At 44.4% G+C, this 20270-nt stretch overlaps 3 non-coding genes across 3 annotated transcripts; all 3 read left to right on the top strand.

The window, feature by feature from the left end:
• Nucleotides 1–13369: 13369 nt before the first annotated feature.
• trnae-cuc (transfer RNA glutamic acid (anticodon CUC)) lies at nt 13370–13441 on the top strand. The gene has a single exon. It is a non-coding gene; the product is annotated as a tRNA-Glu (tRNA).
• Nucleotides 13442–16163: 2722 nt separating this feature from the next.
• Nucleotides 16164–16235, top strand: trnae-cuc (transfer RNA glutamic acid (anticodon CUC)). The gene has a single exon. It is a non-coding gene; the product is annotated as a tRNA-Glu (tRNA).
• Nucleotides 16236–16633: 398 nt separating this feature from the next.
• trnae-uuc (transfer RNA glutamic acid (anticodon UUC)) lies at nt 16634–16705 on the top strand. Its single transcript has one exon. It is a non-coding gene; the product is annotated as a tRNA-Glu (tRNA).
• The last annotated feature ends 3565 nt before the right edge of the window (nt 16706–20270 follow it).

The raw sequence follows: 20270 nt of genomic DNA, 5'->3' as shown, positions 1-20270 counted from the left end.
CCCCCAACCGACTGTTTGTGCCGCCAGACCTCCGTGGGGAGGTGATCCATGCTTCGGTGGTAAGTGGACACCCGGGGGCACCTCGCATCACATTTAGGGTGGGAGAACGATTCTGGTGGCCAACTATGAAGAAGGACGTACAGGAGTACGTCGCCGCCTGCCCCATGTGTGCCATGGGCAAAGCTTCCCACCAGCGGCCTGCGGGCCTGCTCCAACCCCTGCCGGTGCCGCACCGCCCATGGTCGCATGTGGCCCTGGACTTTGTGACCGGTCTACCACCGTCTCAAGGAAAGTCAGTGGTAATGACAATGGTAGACCGGTTCTCCAAGTTGGTACACTTCATTCCACTGCCCAAGTTTCCGTCAGCCAAGCAGACAGCTCAGGCCATGCTGGAGCATGTTTTTAGACTTCATGGGTTCCCGCAGGACATCGTGTCGTGGGAGTTTTGCAACCTTGTGGGAGCAGAGGTCAGCCTGTCGTCGGAGTATCACAGTGGACAGACGCAAAGGGCCAACCAGCAGCTGGAGGTGGGACTTCTGCTTCTTGCCTACAGGAACCCCGGATCCTGGTCCAGTAAGCTACTGTGGGTAGAATTTGCTCACAATACCCTGCCCTGCACCTCTACCGGACTGACTCCCTTCCAGTGTGCCTACAGGTTCCAACGTCCCCTTTTTCCAGCCTTGGAGGAGGAGGTCTACGCTTTGGTCCGGAGATGGTACCAGACGTGGCTGCGGGCTCGAAGGACAATTCTGCAAGCACAGGCCCGTTATAAGAAGGCAGCAGACCGCAAGAAAAGCCCTGGTCCAGAGTACGAGGTCAGGGACCAGGTCTGGCTTTCAACCAGGGACCTCCACCTGCAGGGTCAGTCACGTAAGTTTGCACCAAAATTCATTGGCCCATTCACTATATTCCGCATCATTAACCCCGTTTCTGTGAGGCTGTCATTGCCTAGGACCATGAAGATCCATCCTACATTTTATGTAAGCCGACTCAAGCCCTTCAGGTCATGTCTCATGGTCCCTCAGCACCAACCTCCTCTGCCTCCTCGGGTTGTGGAGGGCGAACCAGTCTACACGGTCCAGGAGCTCCTCGACTGCAGGTGCCAGGGCAGGGGCTTCCAGTACCTGGTGGACTGGGAGGGGTACGGACCGGATGAACACTCCTGGGTGCCTTCCTGAGACATCCTGGACAAGTCCCTCATCCGGGATTTCCACACTGCACACCCCCAGGCCCCATCCCCGGATGGGGCGTGTCAACTCAGCCAAGTTCCCGCAGAGGAGGGGGGGGGTCTGGATCCGGTCCCTCCTCCTAAGTCCACCCTACGCCTGCCCTGGTCGGGGAGGGGGGCCTCCGTGGGGGCCGTGGTAGACGCCCTGGGGAGGGGGGTACTGTCAGGTTCCAGTTCTAGTTCCTGTTTTATTTTTATGGACTTCCTGTTTCTCGTCGAGTTTCCATACCACTTTCCAGCGTATCAGTATAGCTTACCTTGTTCCTCGATCCCGTTTGTTTCTGACCGCCGATTCCTGCCTGTTCCTTGACTGTACCTACGCCTGGATCTCTTGGTAACGTTCTGATTGTCTGACAACGATATAGCCTACTCCCTGTCTGCCGAAACCTTGCCTGTCCCCGGAACAGAGTCTTGCCTGCTCCTTTTGTGCCTTAAGCCTGAGACTTAACGTGTATGACCTGGATTGCCCTGACTACGTTTGTACAATTAAAGCCTTTTGTTAACTGAACACCTCGTCTGCACTGTGCATGTGGGTTCGACATCTGCCGAAGCCTGACAAGACGGTTCCGGCTGGGAATCATTTGTGCGTAATACTGCTGGATTGCATACATTGTCAAAGTAGCATTCATCCTATTGCAGCAACATATTAAATTGATGTGCTGTATGTCTTGATTATGTTCTACATTGTATATGTAGAAGAAGACAGGACAAAGTGGAACACCTTGCAAAAGTTGTTCTTTTTGTAGAGTTTAACTGCAGTGCAATTGGTGGCCATTGTGTTGTGGATAAAACACACAATGCAGTGATCCAACGCTACTACTGGCCTTGGTTGGAAGGAATGGGTTTTGGAGTTTAGAAAAAAAGCAATTTGTGTATAAGCAAACATGACATATTTTGATATGAATATGTTGCTGTTCCAGACTGTTAAGCAACCCAGGCCAGTCTAAAGGAAAATACACTATATAGCCCAATATAAGTCAGTACTGTAACAGTTAATACTGGTAACCAAAATTCACTTAAAAGCTTAAATACTAAAATGAGAAAATAAACTTTTCAGGTTAACAAGCCTTTTGAGCTGGTTGGAATGGACCTAATGAAACTCACCAATACAGAGGGTTGTAATCAGTACATCTGTGCTATGGTTGATTATTTCACGAAGCCTACCCTCAGCAGAGGAGGTGACCACTTGTATTCTTGATTTTGTATACAAATTTGGTGTACCTCAACGACTGCTAACAGACCAGGGGCCCGTTTCAAGAAGGAGGTTTAACAAACTCTGAGTTAAAACGAAACTCTGAGTTGATCTACTCTGAGTTTGCAAACCTGGAGTTTTCGGTTCCAGAACAGCTGAAAAGAGTTGGTTTAAGCAACTCTGAGTTGTCTAACTCAGATTTAAGCGCGTGCACCGCGACGATACAAAGCCCTGATCAATGGAGTGAAGATATTACGAGTCATCATGGCAACAGGACAACAAAATACGTTCGGAAATGGATACAATACCTCAAGCAAATAGCGACTACGAGTTCATATTCGGTAGAAAAAGCAACACGGCTGCAGCGGTGAAAGAGAAAGAATTAGCTTGGAAGAAAATAGCTCCTCGAGTCAATGCGTAAGTTTACATTTTAATCATACAGTGTTCAGCGTAACTAAATACTAAATAATTTTAGAATTGTTGTTATATTTCACTCGTAAAGTAAGGACTTGTAAAGTAATTTTTCACTAATCTAAGGAGTTACTTCAGTAATTGCATAAATACCGATGTTTGTATGAATTAAAAGTGCAGTGTTATGTCTATGCATTTTTAAAATTCCTGTTGTTGTTGATGTGGGATTTGTAAAGTAATGATAATTCAATAATCCAATACGTTTTATGGAGAGCAATTATTACAATAATCTAATTAGGTTTTTAAAAGTTACCCAAAACACGTAATAATATAAGAATTTAATTTCAGTTTTTATGTAGGTGCAATCCTGCAGGCATAAAAGAACATGGCTAAAAATGGAATGTAAAAACATAATTCAAACAGCTAAGGCACCATCATGTCATGGGTGTAGACTACCTGACTTTACAACATTTGACATATTAAATAACTAAATAGCATGCAGAGTATAGCAGTGCAGCAGCATTTTCAACATCGCTGTAATGTTTTCACACAGTTAAACATTTGACTTTTACTCAGCCAACAGAAAGAAGGCAGAGGCTAGAACAACTGGTGGAGTACCTGCACCACCACCACTAACGCATGCAGAGGAGAAGGCCCTCAGCATGAACACTGGAAAGCAGGGGCTTAAGGAATTCCTGGAGTAATCCTGGGGTCCTGGAGAAACGTAAGAGGCCTACCTATATATTTGATTTTTTACCTAGGCTACTTTTGATATATTCATTTCTTAGAGTCTGGGTTGGGTTCTTTGTTGGTCTTAACAGATTCTGATGGTAATATGTGAATCTTCCTGTCACAACAGAAGCCCAGGATGTTGTAAGTATACTACTAAATAAAGCTTAAATTATGATAAGCAGTATTATTAATACAGTTTATACACATCACATGATTTCTGATGTTTGTGTTGTGTAGCCTAAAGGATGTAACTTGATCTCCAAGTATAGTGACTTTATTATCTCCCCTCTGCCCCAGAGTGTGGAAGAACAGTAGGAGGAGGGTCCGTCACATTCTGCTGCACAGATGCACACAGTTCAGTGATGTTCAGTAAATGCCAGAGTTCAATTCTGTAAGAGTAATGAGGAACTAAGTCTTGTAACTCTAAATCTTCTGTATTTTAAGTTACCGGTCATTGAGTTGTATAAATTAAATTCAATTCAATTTTATTTATATAGCGCCAAATCACAACAAAGTTATTTCAAGACACTTTACAAAGTAAGGTTTAAAACCTCACACAACTAAACCCAACAAATCCCACATACAGCAAGCATTTAATTTGACAGCAACAGTGGAGAGGAAAAACTCCCTCTCTAACGAGGAAGAAACCTCCAGCAGAACCAGACTGGATGTGGGCGGCCATCTGCCTCGACCGGTTGGGGTGAGAGGGTAGAGAGTTAGAAAAGCACAGCAACAGCAACAAGCAACAACAGAGCACAGGCAGGATGGTAGGACCAGGGACTGGATGCAGGCAGGATGGTTGGATCCGCATGTGGGTTCGACATCTGCCGAAGCCAGACACCAAACTTTGAGTCCAATGATACCTGTAGGTGAGGACAGAGAGGGAGAGAGAGTGGGGGGGGGGAGTGAAGCACAACTACTGGAGAGAAAGAGACAAGGTTAGTTAAACATGGGACAATGACGGGAGGTTATTGGACAGAGGAGGTAGAAGGAAACAGAGAAGCTCAGTGTATAAATTGGGTCCCGCAGCAGTCTATGTCTATTGCAGCTTAACTAAGAGATGGTTCCTGTGACTAACAATAATTGCCAGTGACCTGAACCATCTCTAACTATAAGCTTTATCAAAAAGGAAGGTTTTAAGCCTAATCTTAAAGGTGGAGAGTGTGTCAGCTTCTCGAACCTGAAGGGGGAGCGGGTTCCAGAGGAGAGGAGCTTGGTAGCTAAAAGCTCTGCCCCCTATTCTACATTTAAACACTCTAGGAAGGCTGAGCCTGCATTCAAGAGGTCAATAGGGTGAGGGAGAATGCGATGCTGTGAGAGAACGCAAGACTCTGCGAGAACAGCACGAGAAATTCAACAAGGCGGCGCGACACCGGTAGTAAACAACAGCGCGACAAACTACCCGCCAATTGGAAAAAAAAATAACTACCTTATTTTACGGAAAATAATCAACCACCCTACCATTCTGGATAACACCGAAGAAAGTTTCGAGTACATCGACGAGTGCTTCGAGCGTCTGGTAATGGGGAAAAAGGAGACGGCTCCCAACAAGCGCTCCCGTCCGTCTGACTCACCTGAGTCACCTGGAGCTAGCTCGGCGGATAAAAACATCACGGACATCCTGGAGTCCATAGAGAAAAAAATATCAAGCTTCGACGCGCGTCTGGCACTAGTGGAACTCCTCCACAAAGAGTTTATGGCCCCGCGACTCCCTGGAATTCAGCCAGCAGCAGGTGGTTTCTCTCGCCACCGAGAACGAGGCCCAGAAAGGAACGGTGCAGTCCCTGACGGAGGATGTGGCTCAGCTAGCGGCCGAAAATAAAAAAATAAAAGAAGGCATCATCGATCTGCAGGCCCGCAGCATGAGGGACAACCTGGTGTTCTCGGGGATTCCAGAACAGGCGGAGGAAAACACGGAAACCACAATTAAAAACTTCCTTAAACAACAGATGAAGATTCCAGCGGACGCAGTGGACAAGATGGCGTTCCACCGTTCGCATAGACTCGGAGGAAGACGACCGGATGGCCAGCGCCCTCGACCCATCGTTGCCAAGTTTCATGACTTTAAGCAGAAGGAACTGGTTAAGAGCCGGGGCAGACAGCTGAAGGGAACCGACTACAGCGTCAACGACCAGTTCCCCAAGGAGATCCTCGACCGCCGCCGCCGACTGTTCCCCATCCGTAAGAGGTTCATGGCAGAAGGCTGCAGGGCTGTCATCAGCGTCGACAAACTGTACGTCAACGGAGAGCTCTACCGGGACCGGGAAGCAACTCCGTGGCTCTACTAGCAGGTGGTATGTAAAAAAATGGTTTAATATAAAAGGTTTGTTAAAATAAAAAATAATAGATGCAACGCAACTATGTGTTATAACTTTACATCCAGTATTCAAACTCGTTCTCTCGCAGATGTTTCATGTAAATGTTTATTGTCATTCTAATGTCACTCACTCACTCACTTTGCAAAGCGCTCATCATACTTAATCACTCACTTTCCTTTCACTTTAATTTTCCTTCCCTTCACTCTTTTTCCTTCACCTACTTTCACTCCACACTGTTTACATCCTTCTTTTCTCTATTCTTCTCCCACATAATCAGCCAGCTATGTAGCCCTCCAGCAGCTACACACAAACATCTACTGCACAGGGGAAACACGTGCACATACATAGATAACACACAACTCAGAATACACAGGTACTTAAGGTTAGCCACACACCTAAAGTCTGTCACACTACATACACACAAGACTAGGGATCCACAGCAGTCAGATAAGATATGACACCACTGAAGATTGTCACTTGGAATGTACATGGAATCAATAAGAAGGAGAAACGATTTAAAATATTTAATCATTTGAAAACCCTACAAGCAGACATTGTTTTACTACAGGAAACTCATATTCCCAAAATTATAAATTACACTCTGGCATCAGCAGAGTTCCCACATGCTTACTTAGCCGATTACAATTCTAAACAAAGAGGGGTCGCCATCCTAATAAATAAAAATATTTACTTTACGCATAACGATACCATTGTAGATCCAGAAGGGAGATATATAATCATTAATATCTTGATAGAAAATATTGCATAGCTAATGTGTATGGCCCAAATGTTGACGACCCCTCTTTCTTTCACAGCTTCTTCACATCACTGTCTGCTCACTCTGGTTCCAAACTTATAGTAGGAGGGGACTTTAATTTAGTATTTAACCCAGAGTTGGACAGGCTAAGCAAAGCTGTGAGCAACAGGAACTGGCAATCAGTACAGACCTTAACACAGTACATGGATGACTTCGGTCTCTGTGACACATGGCGTTCTCTTCATCCTTCATCCAGGGAATATACCTTTTTTTCACCAGTTCACAACTCTCACTCCCGTATAGATTATATTTTAGTAAATAACTCCGTCTTACAAGATGTCTCTGACACCAATATTCAATCTATCACAATCAGTGATCATGCACCAATGTCCATTTCATTGATTAAGACACCCACACCATCAACCAGGAATTGGAGGTTTAATACATCATTACTCAATGATCAAGACTTCATCAGTTATGTCAGGACAGAATGGAAAACCTTTATAGAAATCAGCGATACACCGGGAATGTCACCTTGTGTTCTTTGGGAGACTGGGAAGGCAGTTATGCGCGGTAGAATTATTTCATATTCATCACACAAGAAAAAAAGGACATGTTACTTGAATTAGAATTAGAGCAAAAAATAAAATCTCTAGAGATTAATTATGCTGCCTCTCCAACCAATGATAGAATCCTAGAAGAAGAATCTAAAGCTGAAATTAAATAATATAATTGATTGCAAAACTCAGTTTCAGATAGACCAATTACGCTGGGAGAACTTTGACCAGGCTAACAAATGTGGTAAATTTCTAGCTAACCAATTAAAAAATAATAAAGAGAAACAAATCATCCATTCAATAACTAATAAGGAAGGCAATATTACTCGTGATCCCCATGAAATAAATGATACCTTTAAAAACTTTTACCAAGAGTTATATACGTCCCAAATAGATCCATCCACCTCAGCCATAGAGGCGTTTCTGAATAAACTAGAACTGCCAAAGCTAAAGGAAGAACAATCCACAACTCTAGACTCATTGTTATCTTTGGCAGAACTACATGAAGCTCTGCAGGAGATGCCCAATAAAAAAGCTCCAGGACCAGATGGATTCCCAACTGAATTTTATAAAGAGTTCTGGTCCATGCTGGCACCCAGCTTTTACAAAATGGTAGCTGAAATTAAACAACAACATTCAATACCCACAAATATGAATTCTGCCTTCATAAGCCTGCTCTAAAAACAGGAAAAGACCCTACACACCCATCGAGTTATATACCAATTTCACTAATAAATGTAGATCTAAAAATAGTGTGTAAAGCACTTGCTAGAAGATTAGAAAAAATCACTCCATATATAAGTCACTCTGATCAAACAGGCTTCATTATAGGTAGACAGTCAACAAACAATATGAACAGACTAATTAATTTAATTGATTATGTCACCATCCATAAACTAGAGTCAGCCATCGTCTCCTTAGATGCAGAAAAAGCTTTCGCTAGAGTAAACTGGAAGTTTCTTTTAGCCACTCTGCACAAATTCGGCATTGGGGAAACATTCATAGACTGGATCCAAATATTATACAACTCAGCAAACGCCGCAGTCAGAACAAACAACCGGATCTCACCAAGGTTTAATCTGCATAGAGGGACAAGACAGGGCTGCCCACTTTCCCCATCACTATTTTGCAATATTTATTGAACCTCTAGCCGCAGCAATAAGACAGCATGAAGGAATTACTGGAATATCGACCAAATCAGTAAATCATAAAATAAGTTTATATGCTGAAGATGTGTTACTGTTTCTCCTGGAGCCACAGACGTCTCTTCCTACAACTATCAGCCTCATAGATGAATTCTCAGGACTTTCAGAGTACTCTATTTACTGGACCAAATCTATATTGCTACCACTTAACCTTAAGGTGACCTAACATCTCTTCTACCACACTCCATTCAGGGAACATTAAATACTTGGGCATTGAATTGTCGTCTAGGCTATCAGAGCTTATTGATCTAAACTACAATCCATTATTAAAACAAATAGAAGCCAACCTCAAAAGATGGCAGTCCTTACCCATTTCACTTATGGGAAGAATTGCCACCATGAAAATGATGATCCTGCCAAAAATTAATTACATACTCTCAATGATTCCAACTCAGCCAGCCCAGGCATGGTTTAAGACATTAGACTTTTTTTTCACAGTTTTTGTGGAAAACCAAGCCACCACGAATTAGTTTAAAAACTCTTCAAAAATCCAGACACTGCGGCGGCCTAGAACTACCTAACTTCCACCACTATTTTCTTGCCAATAGACTGAACCATGTCCACAAATGGATAAAACCCATGCCAGCAGACTCCTCCTGGATAGACATTGAACAAACATTTTGTGGAAATATTAAAGTTGCAGATCTGCCCTTTATCAACACCAAAATCAAACATCATAGTTGTTACCAGAACATTAGCATAAGAGCATCTCTGCAAGCCTGGTGGGATTTTCCTAAAATTAATGGGTCTTCGCTTACTCTTTGCCAAAACACACCTCTCTGCAACAATCCAGACATCATACAAAACAAAAAGGCAATACACTTTCCAACTTGGCATATCAAAGGGATAACACATCCGAAACTTGTTTTCACAAGAGACAAGTTTACCTCTTTTGAAGAACTAGTGTCCCACTATGAAATCACTAGTGCCAATTTCGTAGAATACCAACAACTAAAGTCAATACTTAATGCAAAAAGTAAGAATACTCCCATCCACATGCAACCACCACCAGTAATAGAGCGATTTATTGATATATCAAGGAAAAGGACAGTATCCAAAATCTATATCTTAATTTCCAATGTAGACCAGACAGTGAGCCTTCCGATCTCTAAATGGGAAGCTGATCTCAATATCACCACTAATTACACGTTCTGGAATAATATACGTTCTAATTTATTCAGAATGACAAAAAATACAAATTTACAACTAATACAATACAAAATTCTTCATAGAACTCACTATACAGGACAAAGGATGTTCCAAATGGGTCTCACAAACTCAAATATTTGCCCTCACTGTACAGATAACACAGCAGATAGATTCCTACATGCATTCTGGTCATGTTCACCTGTGCAGCAATGCCGGAGTAGGGCCATTTTGAGGGTTGGCGTGTGCCTGTCTCCGGGGAGCCGGAGGCGGGCCTCCCTGCCGGTGTGCGGGGGCGGACCTGGGAGTGGAGACCTGGGTGACCTGCGTCCAGGGGACTCCCTCTGGGGGTGCCTGCCTGTGCCCGGAGTAGTGTCTCTCCCCTGGGGCGCTGCCCCTGCTCCGGTGGGGCGCTACCTGCCCTAGCGGCCCGACGCCCTCTGGTGACTGCTCGGGCCTGTTGCAGGGGGGGTTGGCGGACTACTCAGGCTACAACCTTCATTGGGCCCTGGGCGGAGGCTGGCCCTCAATGCACAACCACAGAGTATGTGTGTGGGTTTGAGTGTAGCACTACACGGGGCGAGCATGGGCATACTTGAGCGAGAGAATGGGTTAGTGTGAAAGAAGGGTGAGGATGGCTCTGGCTGTGCTGCGTGTGGCGCCTAGGCAGTAGTACTGCGGTCCCTGGGTCTCGGCTGTCGCTTCCTGGCTGGGGGTTGTGCGGTGGTGGGATGGGTAGCAGAGCCAGTCGGGAACCTGGCTCTGCGGACCCTGGTGCTCTGCTTCCCAACTACATTTCCACTTAGGTCTGCAATGGGCGTCCTGCTGATGGAGGGACCGGGGCTACTGGGAAGTGGTTCCGTCCCTTCCAAGTGGGATGCTCTGTAGTTTTAATTGCATTAGTCATACACACTTGTCCAGGAATCTGGGGGCTCCTTCCGGGGGGGCCAGTAGACGGAGCCTTCCCATTGATGGCTCTGTCTGCTGGACCCCTCGGAGAATTGACAATCTCCCAAAGTTCCTCATACTTAGCCACATACACATACATTTAGGGCCGGGGGTGGGCTCCTTCACTGGGGCCTGGGGCTGAGGCCAGTTGTGGCCTCGCCCACTGGCCCTGGTGGAGAGATCACCACCCAGTTTTAACTGCAAAAAGACATTTAGGGCGGGGGGGGGCACTGTCCGGGGGACACACCGTCAGCCAGCGGTTGTGCTCCTGGAGGTGTCACCCACCTTCAGTGCACTTTAGTTCCACACACTCACGTCCAAGCTGGGTTGCAGGGTTCTGGGGTACCTTTTCTGCTGCCCTCTGCCTCCCCCGGGTTGGGGGGGTTGGAGCTGCGGTCCCTGCCTGGGGCCACATGGACGGCAGGCCGGAGACCTACCCTCCCCACGAATGTGATCAATCGAATGGTGTGGGTGCGAGAATGTATCTGAGAGTGCATTGGTTCACGTATGATTGACTAGTTTGTTGTGAGAGAGTCTATGGTGTGTGTGTGTGTGTGTGTTGATGTGATGATGTGTGTTGCACATGTGGATGGGTGTATGCGTCTGTGTTTCTTTGAGTTGGTATGCGTGTGGTGCTGTTGAAGTGTGGGGGGTCCGGTTTTCCGCCCGGGGTACGGTGATACGCAACACCTGCCCTCCTGGAACTGAAGGTGCGTGGGCTCCCTGGCTGCTAGGATTCTTTCCTCTGCTTGTTAGATGGGTGTAGTGACTGAGCTCCTCACATCACCCTGGCTTCCACAAGTGGCATTGTTCATGCACCATTGTCTGCCTCACGCTTTGGGTAAACAATGTTAAGCTACAGATTTACTCACCTTGTAGTGGGACACTCAACACCTGAGCTCATAAACAGGCTTTCTAAACCCAACTGTAAGTATTACTGATACTTATCACTACCAATATCAATAATGTGTGTCAGGTTTTGGGTTTATTTCCGGTTTTATTTTGGTATTTCCGTTTTTACCTAGTTCATGTTGCTGCCAGTTTGTTACTTTCGGTCCATATCATTCCACCTGTCTGTCATTAGCAATCATGCCTGTATTTAATCACCAGTACTCACCTGTATCCTCTGCCAGATTGTCGTGATTCTTTCCGCATTCCAGCATTCGTTTTGATTCCTTGCCTGATACCAGTTCTGTTTTCTGAGCCGACCTAGTCTTTGCCTTGCCCCTGTCTGTACCGTTGCCGAGCCTGTTTGTTACTGACCATCGCCGTGAGATAAATGATGAACTCCACGCACCTGAGTTTACCACTGTGCGCTCCAAGGTGGTGTTCGCATTATCATACCTCACGGGACCCGTGGAGGTGTGGGCGACCTCGAAGTGGCAGAATCAGTCGCCGTGCATGAGCACTTACGCCAGATTTGCCAAAGCCCTAAAAACAGATCTTTCAGGAGGTGACACCTGGCCAAGAGGCGGCTCAGCGACTTGTGAACATCAGGCAAGGCGCGCGCAGCACGGCGAAGGGACAGAGTAATACACAGCCAATTCTAATACATTTTAACAATCCATGACTAAATTGTCTAGATCAATACTCCAATCGATCAGAACTCAGGGCTTCATCTTCCCGCCTCTTGTGGGACCATGGGTCACCCGTGACATCTCCTCAAGCCTGTCAGACAAGGCTGTTACCATATTCTACAAGTGTTCAGTCTGTCTGCAGATGTTATCCCTCAGTCCCTTGTCTTCCTCCGAACGGGCTGAGATCCTATTAGTCAGTCCTGCAATCCGAGCATCCAAACGAGCTGAGATGTACCGATCAGTCCCTCAATCCGGGTCATCCTCTGATGCAAATCATCCGAACGAGCTGAGATGTTAATTATCAGTCCTTCAATCCGGGCCATCCTCTGGTGTAATTCCGTCAGCCGAGTAACCATGGCCACCATGAGAACCAAATATGTTCTCATCATCATCATGTGCTTGTCCACATCTTAACCTGTGCTAAAAAAACAGTCCCTGGTGGTCTAGTGGCTAGGATTCGGCGCTCTCACCGCCGCGGCCCGGGTCATGGAACAGGTTTCTTTACATACACAACTGTTGTGTAGCAATAAGTACATTTGTTACTTCCTTAATTAAATCCTTGTACTACTTTTACTTCAAAAGTGATCTCCACACGCTGGGCATTGCTTTAATTCACTTTGTGTAGAGATCAGTCATTAATAGAGTACCATATCTCATGAACCAAATATGTTGTCATCATAGAGTTTGAGTTGTTTTTAGCCATGTAAATGATATATCCTAAGAAAGTGACAGACATGGTGCGCCACCCTGGCTGTTCATGTGCTTGTCCGCATCCTGGCTTGTGAATTCCAATGCACAGCCGGTAAAGTACATAGACATGCAGCCAGTGACCTGATTGACCAAATATCTGGCAAACTGCCTACAAGGCAGGTTTTTGGACTGAAAAACAGTCCCTGGTGGTCTAGTGGCTAGGATTCGGCGCCCCCACTCACAATAAGTACATTTGTCAGAGCCTTAATTAAATCCTTATACTACTTTTACTTCAGAAGTGATCTCCACAAGCTGCGCATTGCTTTAATTCACTTTTTGTAGAAATCAGTCATTAATAGAGTACCATATCTCATTAACAAAATATGTTGTCATCATAGAGTTTGAGTTGTTTTTAGCCATGTAAATGATATATCCTAAGAAAGTGACAACCATGGTGCGCCACCCAGGCTGTTCATGTGCTTGTCTATATCCTGGCCTGTGAATTCCAATGCACAGCCGGTAAAGTACATAGACATGCAGCCAGTGACCTGATTGACCAAATATCTGGCAAACTGCCTACAAGGCAGGTTTTTGTGCTGAAGAAACAGTCCCTGGTGGTCTAGTGGCAAGGATTCGGCGCTCTCACCGCCGCGGCCCGGGTTTGATTCCCGGTCAGGGAACTGAGTTCCTCACATACACAACTGCTGTGTAGCAATAAATACATTTGTTGCTTCCTCAATCAAATCCTTGTACTACCTTTACCTCAGAAGCGATCTCCGCTCGCTGCGCATTGCTTTAATTCACTTTGTGTAGAGTTCAGTCATTAATAGAGTACCATATCTCATTAACCAAATATGTTGTCATCATAGAGTTTGAGTTGTTTTTAGCCATGTAAATGATATATCCTAAGAAAGTGACAGACATGGTGCGCCAGCCAGGCTGTTCATGTGCTTGTCTATATCCTGGTCTGTGAATTCCAATGCACAGCCGGTAAAGTACATAGACATGCAGCCAGTGACCTGATTGACCAAATATATGGCCTACAAGGCAGGTTTTGGGCTGAAAAAACAGTCCTTGGTGGTCTAGTGGCTAGTATTTGGCGCTCTCACCGCTGCGGCCCGGGATCGATTCCCGGTCAGGAATACCTTTTTTTAACGTACACAACTGCTGTGTAGCAATAAGTACATTTGTCAGAGCCTTAATTAAATCCTTATACTACTTTTATTTTAAAAGTGATCTCCACACGCTGGGTATTGCTTTAATTCACTTTGTGTAGAGATCAGTCATTAATAGAGTACCATATCTCATGAACCAAATATGTTGTCATCATAGAGTTTGAGTTGTTTTTAGCCATGTAAATGATATATCCTAAGAAAGTGACAGACATGGTGGGCCAGCCAGGCTGTTCATGTGCTTTTCTATATCCTGGCCTGTGAATTCCAATGCACAGCCGGTAAAGTACATAGACATGCAGCCAGTGACCTGATTGACCAAATATCTGGCCTACAAGGCAGGTTTTGGGCTAAAAAAACAGTCCTTGGTGGTCTAGTGGCTAGTATTTGGAGCTCTCACCGCCGCAGCCCGGGTTCGATTCCCGGTCAGGAATACCTTTTTTTTAACATACACAACTGCTGTGTAGCAATAAGTACATTTGTCAGAGCCTTAATTAAATCCTTATACTACTTTTATTTCAAAAGTGATCTCCACACGCTGGGTATTGCTTTAATTCACTTTGTGTAGAGATCAGTAATTAATAGAGTACCATATCTCATGAACCAAATATGTTGTCATCATAGAGTTTGAGTAGTTTTTAGCCATGTAAATGATATATCCTAAGAAAGTGACAGACATGGAGGGCCAGCCTGGCTGTTCATGTGCTTGTCTATATCCTGGCCTGTGAATTCCAATGAACAGCCGGTAAAGTACATAGACATGCAACCAGTGACCTGATTGACCAAATATCTGGCAAACTGCGTACAAGGCAGGATTTTGTGCTAAAAAACAGTCCCTGATGGTCTAGTGGCTAGGATTCGGCGCTCTCACCGCCGCGACCTGGGTTCTATTCCCGGTCAGGGAACTGAGTTCCTCACATACACAACTGCTGTGTAGCAATAAATACATTTGTTGCTTCCTCAATCAAATCCTTGTACTACCTTTACCTCAGAAGCGATCTCCGCTCGCTGCGCATTGCTTTAATTCACTTTGTGTAGAGTTCAGTCATTAATAGAGTACCATATCTCATTAACCAAATATGTTGTCATCATAGAGTTTGAGTTGTTTTTAGCCATGTAAATGATATATCCTAAGAAAGTGACAGACATGGTGCGCCAGCCAGGCTGTTCATGTGCTTGTCTATATCCTGGTCTGTGAATTCCAATGCACAGCCGGTAAAGTACATAGACATGCAGCCAGTGACCTGATTGACCAAATATATGGCCTACAAGGCAGGTTTTGGGCTGAAAAAACAGTCCTTGGTGGTCTAGTGGCTAGTATTTGGCGCTCTCACCGCTGCGGCCCGGGATCGATTCCCGGTCAGGAATACCTTTTTTTAACGTACACAACTGCTGTGTAGCAATAAGTACATTTGTCAGAGCCTTAATTAAATCCTTATACTACTTTTATTTTAAAAGTGATCTCCACACGCTGGGTATTGCTTTAATTCACTTTGTGTAGAGATCAGTCATTAATAGAGTACCATATCTCATGAACCAAATATGTTGTCATCATAGAGTTTGAGTTGTTTTTAGCCATGTAAATGATATATCCTAAGAAAGTGACAGACATGGTGGGCCAGCCAGGCTGTTCATGTGCTTTTCTATATCCTGGCCTGTGAATTCCAATGCACAGCCGGTAAAGTACATAGACATGCAGCCAGTGACCTGATTGACCAAATATCTGGCCTACAAGGCAGGTTTTGGGCTAAAAAAACAGTCCTTGGTGGTCTAGTGGCTAGTATTTGGAGCTCTCACCGCCGCAGCCCGGGTTCGATTCCCGGTCAGGAATACCTTTTTTTTAACATACACAACTGCTGTGTAGCAATAAGTACATTTGTCAGAGCCTTAATTAAATCCTTATACTACTTTTATTTCAAAAGTGATCTCCACACGCTGGGTATTGCTTTAATTCACTTTGTGTAGAGATCAGTAATTAATAGAGTACCATATCTCATGAACCAAATATGTTGTCATCATAGAGTTTGAGTAGTTTTTAGCCATGTAAATGATATATCCTAAGAAAGTGACAGACATGGAGGGCCAGCCTGGCTGTTCATGTGCTTGTCTATATCCTGGCCTGTGAATTCCAATGAACAGCCGGTAAAGTACATAGACATGCAACCAGTGACCTGATTGACCAAATATCTGGCAAACTGCGTACAAGGCAGGATTTTGTGCTAAAAAACAGTCCCTGATGGTCTAGTGGCTAGGATTCGGCGCTCTCACCGCCGTGGCCTGGGTTCGATTCCCGGTCAGGCAACTGATTTCGTCACAAACACAACTGCTGTGTAGCAATAAATATATTTGTTACTTCCTTAATTAAATGCTTGTACTACTTTTACTTCAGAAGTGATCTCCACACGCTGGGCATTGCTTTAATTCACTTTGTGTTGAGATCAGTCATTAATAGAGTACCATATCTCATTAACCAAATATGTTGTCATCATAGAGTTTGAGTTGTTTTTAGCCATGTAAATGATATATCCTACGAAAGTGACAGACATGGTGGGCCAGCCAGGCTGTTCATGTGCTTTTCTATATGCTGGCCTGTGAATTCCAATGCACAGCCGGTAAAGTACATAGACATGCAGCCAGTGACCTGATTGACCAAATATCTGGCAAACTGCCTACAAGGCAGATTTTTGGGCTGAAAAACAGTCCCTGGTGGTTTAGTGGCTAGGATTCGGCACTTTCACTGCCGCGGCCCGGGTTCGATTCCCGGTCAGGGAACAGCTTTCTTCACATACACAACTGCTGTCTAGCAATAAATACATTTGTTGCTTCCTTAATCAATCCTTGTACTACCTTTACTTCAGAAGTGATCTCCACACGCTGGGCATTGCTTTAATTCACTTTGTGTTGAGATCAGTCATTAATAGAGTACCATATCTCATTAACCAAATATGTTGTCATCATAGAGTTTGAGTTGTTTTTAGCCATGTAAATGATATATCCTAAGAAAGTGACAGACATGGTGGGCCAGCCAGGCTGTTCATGTGCTTGTCTATATCCTGGCCTGTGAATTCCAATGCACAGCCGGTAAAGTACATAGACATGCAGCCAGTGACCTGATTGACCAAATATCTGGCAAACTGCCTACAAGGCAGGTTTTTGGGCTGAAAAACAGTCCCTGGTGGTCTAGTGGCTAGGATTCGGCGCCCCCACTCACAATAAGTACATTTGTCAGAGCCTTAATTAAATCCTTATACTACTTTTACTTCAGAAGTGATCTCCACAAGCTGCGCATTGCTTTAATTCACTTTTTGTAGAAATCAGTCATTAATAGAGTACCATATCTCATGAACCGAATAAGTTGTCATCATAGAGTTTGAGTTGTTTTTAGCCATGTAAATGATATATCCTAAGAAAGTGACAGACATGGTGGGCCAGCCAGGCTGTTCATGTGCTTGTCTATATCCTGGCCTGTGAATTCCAATGCACAGCCGGAAAAGTACATAGACATGCAGCCAGTGACCTGATTGACCAAATATCTGGCAAAATGCGTACAAGGCAGGTTTTTGTGCTAAAAAAACAGTCCTTGGTGGTCTAGTGGCTAGGATTCGGCGCTCTCACCGCCGCGACCTGGGTTCTATTCCCGGTCAGGGAACTGAGTTCTTACATACACAACTGCTGTGTAGCAATAAATACATTTGTTACTTCCTTAATTAAATGCTTGTACTACCTTTACTTCAGAAGTGATCTCCACTCGCTGCGCATTGCCTTAATTCACTTTTTGTAGAAATCAGTCATTAATAGAGTACCATATCTCATTAACCAAATATGTTGTCATCATAGAGTTTGAGTTGTTTTTAGCCATGTAAATGATATATCCTAAGAAAGTGACAGACATGGTGCGCCAGCCAGGCTGTTCATGTGCTTGTCTATATCCTGGTCTGTGAATTCCAATGCACAGCCGGTAAAGTACATAGACATGCAGCCAGTGACCTGATTGACCAAATATATGGCCTACAAGGCAGGTTTTGGGCTGAAAAAACAGTCCTTGGTGGTCTAGTGGCTAGTATTTGGCGCTCTCACCGCTGCGGCCCGGGATCGATTCCCGGTCAGGAATACCTTTTTTTAACGTACACAACTGCTGTGTAGCAATAAGTACATTTGTCAGAGCATTAATTAAATCCTTATACTACTTTTATTTCAAAAGTGATCTCCACACGCTGGGTATTGCTTTAATTCACTTTGTGTAGAGATCAGTAATTAATAGAGTACCATATCTCATTAACCAAATATGTTGTCATCATAGAGTTTGAGTAGTTTTTAGCCATGTAAATGATATATCCTAAGAAAGTGACAGACGTGGTGCGCCAGCCAGGCTGTTCATGTGCTTGTCTATATCCTGGTCTGTGAGTTCCAATGCACAGCCGGTAAAGTACATAGACATGCAGCCAGTGACCTGATTGACCAAATATCTGGCAAACTGCCTACAAGACAGGTTTTTGTTTTTCATGTTTTTAGCCATGTAAATGATATATCCTAAGAAAGTGACAGACATGGTGGGTCAGCCAGGCTGTTCATGTGCTTGTCTATATCCTGGCCTGTGAATTCCAATGCACAGCCGGTAAAATACATAGACATGCAGCCAGTGACCTGATTGACCAAATATCTGGCAAACTGCCTACAAGGCAGATTTTTGGCCTGGAAAAACAATCCCTGGTGGTCTAGTGGCTAGGATTCGGCGCTTTCTCGCCGCGGCGTGGGTTAGATTCCCGGTCAGGAAACTGATTTCGTCACATACACAACTGCTGTGTAGCAATAAATACATTTGTTACTCTCTAATTAAATGCTTGTACTACTTTTACTTCAGAAGTGATCTCCACACGCTGGGCATTGCTTTAATTCACTTTGTGTAGAGATCAGTCATTAATAGAGTACCATATCTCATTAACCAAATATGTTGTCATCATAGAGTTTGAGTTGTTTTTAGCCATGTAAATGATATATCCTAAGAAAATGACAGACATGGTGCGCCACCCTGGCTGTTCATGTGCTCGTCCGCATCCTGGCTTGTGAATTCCAATGCACAGCCGGTAAAGTACATAGACATGCAGCCAGTGACCTGATTGACCAAATATCTGGCAAATTGCCTACAAGGCAGATTTTTGGGCTGAAAAAACAGTCCCTGGTCGTCTAGTGGCTAGGATTTGGCGCTTTCACCGCCGCGGCCTGGGTTAGATTCCCGGTCAGGGAACTGATTTCGCCACATACACAACTGCTGTGTAGCAATAAATACATTTGTTACTTCCTTAATTAAATGCTTGTACTACCTTTACTTCAGAAGTGATCTCCACTCGCTGCGCATTGCTTTAATTCACTTTTTGTAGAAATCAGTCATTAATAGAGTACCATATCTCATTAACCAAATATGTTGTCATCATAGAGTTTGAGTTGTTTTTAGCTATGTAAATGATATTTCCTAAGAAAGTGACAGACATCGTGCGCCAGCCAGGCTGTTCATGTGCTTGTCTATATCCTGGCCTGTGAATTCCAATGCACAGCCGGTAAAGTACATAGACATGCAGCCAGTGACCTGATTGACCAAATATCTGGCAAACTGCCTACAAGGCAGGTTTTGGGCTTAAAAAAACAGTCCTTGGTGGTCTAGTGGCTAGTATTTGGCGCTTTCACCGCCGAGGCCCGCGTTCGATTCCCGGTCAGGAATAGCTTTTTTTAACATACACAACTGCTGTGTAGCAATAAGTACATTTGTCAGAGCCTTAATTAAATCCTTATACTACTTTTATTTCAAAAGTGATCTCCACACGCTGGGTATTGCTTTAATTCACTTTGTGTAGAGATCAGTCATTAATAGAGTACCATATCTCATGAACCAAATATGTTGTCATCATAGAGTTTGAGTTGTTTTTAGCCATGTAAATGATATATCCCAAGAAAGTGACAACCATGGTGCGCCACCCAGGCTGTTCATGTGCTTGTCCGCGTCCTGGCTTGTGAATTCCAATGCACAGCCGGTAAAGTACATAGACATGCAGCCAATGACCTGATTGACCAAATATCTGGAATACTGCCTAAAAAGCAGGTTTTTGGGCTGAATAAACAGTCCCTGGTGGTCTAGTGGCTAGCATTAGGCACTCTCACAGCTGCGACCTTGGTTCGATTCCCGGCCAGGGAACAGCTTTCTTTACATACACAACTGCTGTGTAGCAATAAATACATTTATTGCTTCCTTAATCAAATCCTTGTACTACCTTTACTTCAGAAGTGATCTCCTCAAGCTGCACATTGCTTTAATTCACTTTTTGTAGAAATCAGTCATTAATAG

The sequence above is a fragment of the Betta splendens genome, chromosome 1 (assembly GCF_900634795.4).
Source record: "Betta splendens chromosome 1, fBetSpl5.4, whole genome shotgun sequence".
Lineage (NCBI taxonomy): Eukaryota > Metazoa > Chordata > Actinopteri > Anabantiformes > Osphronemidae > Betta > Betta splendens.
Note: the sequence above shows the minus strand (reverse complement) of the source record. Positions and strands in the feature narration are given on the sequence as shown.